The following is a 4,349-nucleotide window of genomic DNA, read 5'->3' as shown; positions in this document are numbered from 1 at the left end:
ACCTATGCAGAGGATGTTATGCTGATTTTATTTTTTTGTTCTCAACCTCTGATTTAATTTATATAGACAACCTCACATATGAAAGCTTTCTCTGCCCATAAACATCAGCATCTCTTCTGCAGTTTATTTTCTTAGAAATGCCACTGATACACTGAGTTGTTGAATCATTTTTCATATATACACAAAAAGTATGTGTCAGAGTCAGGTCTCAAACTTAAGTATTCCCCCGCATCTATATCTGACCCTCTATCCACCATACCAATTTGTCTAATTTAGTGGTTCTTTTATCACTACAGGGGTCACAATTAGTGTCCAAGGTGTTTATACATTAAAAAATATTATTTAAATTATCTGATTATTTAATCATTGCCCAATTATATTATCAATATATTTTTCTTCCATGACAACAAAAATGTTAGTGTTGGAAACATTATAGATTTCTTTCTTTTTTATCTTACACATATAACTTTAATATGATAAATGACTCCAGAACTGAATTCCTTCTCTTTCCCCAACTTTACTTAAAGTTCATGGTCACCTTCAACTCTGATCCCCACTCTTTCCTTATGATACTGAATGTACACCTCATTTCTATTTCTCCCAAACATGGAACACAACAAGCCATACACCATGTCTTCAGACACTAGTCTTCAGACTAGTGGCTCCATTTGAGTCCAGAAGTGGCCTCACATTTCTACATACCACCCCTTTTTTCCCTTTGCCCTGGGCTCACATTAGGGCAAACACTGAGGGCAGTAGTGAAACAGTCCTCAGCCTTGTCATACTTTCCACTCAAGTTGAAAAGGACTCCCAGGCCAAACTGCATTTTGGGGTCAATGGATGCAGGACCAAATCATACAACTGCTAAAAACAATTCCTTCACCTCCCCAAATAAGGTGTTAGACAGCAAAGAACCCAAGAGGTGCTTACTTGGACCCAGCCCCGCCCCACCAGCTCCCTCAGCGGCAGGTTTCATAACGTGAGCATAGGCGGGGGTGAATAGCAGCCAGTCTTGCAGCATCTCACAGGCTTGGTACTGTAGGGATTCATTGGTGAAGCTTACAGCCAATGCCATTAGTGCTATCAGGTTATGTGGATTCAGGTCCAGACATCTTCTAAAGGGCACTGATAGCCAATAGTTCCTGTTCATTCTCAGCTTGGGTGGTACCCAGGTACTGCCAGGCCTCCATATGCTCAGGATCCTGCTGTACCTTAGCCTCATAGAGAAGGACAACATTTGGCAGGTCCCCCTCCTGTAGCAGCAGCAGCCCCTCTGCAAATAGCTTGGGATGGTCCCAAAGTGAGTTCTCTTCATGAAACTGGTAACCCTTATCATAGGAGGAAGAAGTGAAGTCATCATAGTCTGAGAGACAAGGTTGGGTCTTGGCATCATGTTTTGCCATCTCTTCCCATTTTGCCTGCAGCTTATCCCAGAAGTTGATATCAAACTCAACATGTGACTTGGCTCTTTAAAATTCTGTATCAAGGGCAGGCACATTTGCTGGCTATGTGAATTGGTCCACCCAGGCCTCTGATGTGTCCTCTGCTGTACAAACTCTGCTGCCAACTGTTCTGCCTGCTCCCAGCTAGACCTGGAATTGGCATCCAGAGACACCCACCCCTCTCCGATCTGCTGCACGAATTTTCCACAGGAACTCAGAATTAGCTAATTTAGGGTCATCCCCACTGGCCACAAAATCATTGGCAATGGACTGCAGATCTTCCTCAGGAAGATAGTCCTTGTACCAGTGGTCAATGGTGGTTGTTCCTTAGGCTCTCCTAGCCAGAGTTTTTCTTCTGACTTCCAAATACTCCTCAGCCCAGCAGGCAGGGCACACCAATGAGGGGTCTGCAACTTCTGATATGAATTCCTGAGACCAGTCAGCCTCATTGTAATCCTGAGCTGTCCACTGCATATCCAGTTGCCAGGAACTCTTGGGCCCTGTTCTCAGATAGTGCCAGGTCAGGTACACCTGGGGCTCTCTGGGGCGCCTGGCAGAAGCTAGACTGTTCAATTTCTTGCAATTCTTCCAAGATCATCCATCTTGAAAGTTTCGGGATCTCAGGACACAAGTGGGGCATTCTGGTCCTGAAGGAATTCAGCCACTAATTCATTTTCAGAAGCCACTCCTACAGGCTTGGAGACCAATTCAGGTGCTGGGGTTCCTGGGGGCTGGGGGGCAGGATGCAGCCCTTCTTGTTGCAAGGTTTTGTCTTGGGTAAAATGACCTGCCAGCTTCATGAGTGGTTTTGCCCCACCACACTCTGCCTCCAGAAGCTTCCACATTTTCATGTTGACTGAAATCCTTCTGACCAGCAAGAAGAAGCTTTCCAGTCAGCACAGTCCTAAGAGGTATCCCCCCTACACCAACTCCAGCCCACCATGCGCCAACCACCAGACCTGCTCTAGGCCCAAGGGTGGGAGGTGGGGGGGGGTGCAGCCCAGAGTGGAGAGAGGAGAGGGCAAGGGGAAAGACTATAGATTTCTTTCTATAGCAATTCAAAATCATCATGATCATGTAAAGAATGATTTGGGCACTTATGCAGCAATCATATTAAATATTGATTACTTATAAAGTAATGCAATATGTTTTTCTTTTTTAATAATTCCTCAACTTGACTCAAATTGTTCCCAAACAATCCCGAGAGTTGGACATTCAAACACAAACCAATTACCAATGGTTGGTCAGAACTTTGGTCATGCTTATTATAAGCCATCATGAAACTGTCACAGACCATTAAAATATTCTACAGAAATGACTTATATTGCTCCTCATTGCACTACTGAGGCTATTCTCTGACACTTACAATCTGTTTATGTCAATATTCTCTTATCCAGAAGATTTTAAATAAAGATTACATTTCTTCATCTAAAAAGAAAACAGCATGCCCTTATTGAGTCCCTTGAAATTAGTTTGTAATGTTTACCTTATTTTTTTCTTGGGTCTGATTGTGTCGCATTTTCTATTAAGTTTGTGCCTTTTTGCAATAAAATCCTGAAAGTCTGGCAATTCATTGGATGTCCTTTATTTTGTCATTTAGAATTATGCTAAACTTCTCTATTATTCTATTTTTGCCACAATCCAAGTTCTTTTGCTCTTCCATAGATTGTTTCCCTAGGACTGAGGTCTTTTATTCTTGTCTCTACTATGTCTTGTATGATACTAATTGTGGTTCCACCATATTAAATTGCTTTTTATTTCTTATTGTTCACAATACTTTCTCCTTTAACCGAGGGTTTAAGGATTTGGCTATGAAATTCCTGTAGGTTTCCCTCATAAGATCTCTTTCAGGTGGAGATGAGTGTGAAATTTTTCTATCTCAAAATTCCCCTCTTGTTCTAATGCATCAGTACAATTTAATTATTTCTCATGTTATTGCATCAAGATTCTGCTTTTTAGATCAGTTTATTTTTCTTGTGAGATAATTCATATTCTTCTATTTGTTCATTTTTTATATTTTGCTTTATTGTTTTGTGGTCTCTTACAAATTTGCTGGCTTCTCCTTGCCTAATTGTAATTTTCAAGGACTTGTTTTCTTCCTTAAGATTTTGGATTTTTTTTTCTAATTGGTTGTTTCTTTTCATAATCTTCTTGTTTTTCTTGGATTTCTAATTTTTTTTCCTCAATTCCTTTCATTTGATATTCAATTTTTTAAAAAATGCTTCTCTGAATAATTTTTGTACAGGTGAACATTTAATGTTACTCTTGGGGGTAGAACAAGGTTGTTTTTTTTTTTTTTTTGCTTCATTAATCTGCCCTGAAGATGAGCCCCGGTATTCCTATTCCCATAGTTACTTTCTAAGGTTAGGTACTTTCTCCTTATTCTCCTCTTTTTTTTAGTCGTTTTTTTTTTCTTATTTATAGCATAGCAACTTGTAATCCCCTCTAGTCCTGGGGGATAGTGTGGGGTAGTGGGGATAGTGCCTCTGGCTTCAGATCCTAGTTCATTTCTCCCCTCTCCCCTGGAACTGAAACCAAGAATTCTTGGTTTCATATAGTCCTCCTATAAGTTTCCAGATTTAGCTGCATCCTACCCTATAGCTTCTGCATCAAACTGGAATGTGTTGGCTCCTCAACCAGGGCCATGTCTCAGTAGCAAAGCTGGAACTTGTGTCCCTTATTAGCAGAGGTCCCCTCAATCTTCCTTTGCTCAGAAGTACAACTTCCCCACTCTCTGGGAGATGAAAATTCCCCCCTACTCAGATAGCACCAAGGATTGCCTCTTGCTATTTCAGGGCAACTAGCTTGGCAGTGTTTACATTTCACAGGGACCAACCCGCAGTCCTTTAATTTTTCTTCCCGTTTTCTCCTATTTTCCTGGGAGGACTACTGTTCTGTCCCCAGTCT

The 4,349-nt window shown here is 41.3% G+C and overlaps 1 pseudogene; it reads right to left on the bottom strand.

The window, feature by feature from the left end:
• Positions 1-694: 694 nt before the first annotated feature.
• Positions 695-2,293, bottom strand: LOC138174907 (peroxisomal targeting signal 1 receptor pseudogene; annotated as a pseudogene).
• Between the last annotated feature and the right edge of the window lie 2,056 nt (positions 2,294-4,349).

Source organism: Petaurus breviceps, unplaced genomic scaffold, assembly GCF_028583685.1.
Source record: "Petaurus breviceps papuanus isolate PSGF00001 unplaced genomic scaffold, PetGlider_PUasm1.0 76, whole genome shotgun sequence".
Classification (NCBI taxonomy): domain Eukaryota; kingdom Metazoa; phylum Chordata; class Mammalia; order Diprotodontia; family Petauridae; genus Petaurus; species Petaurus breviceps.
Note: the sequence above shows the minus strand (reverse complement) of the source record. Positions and strands in the feature narration are given on the sequence as shown.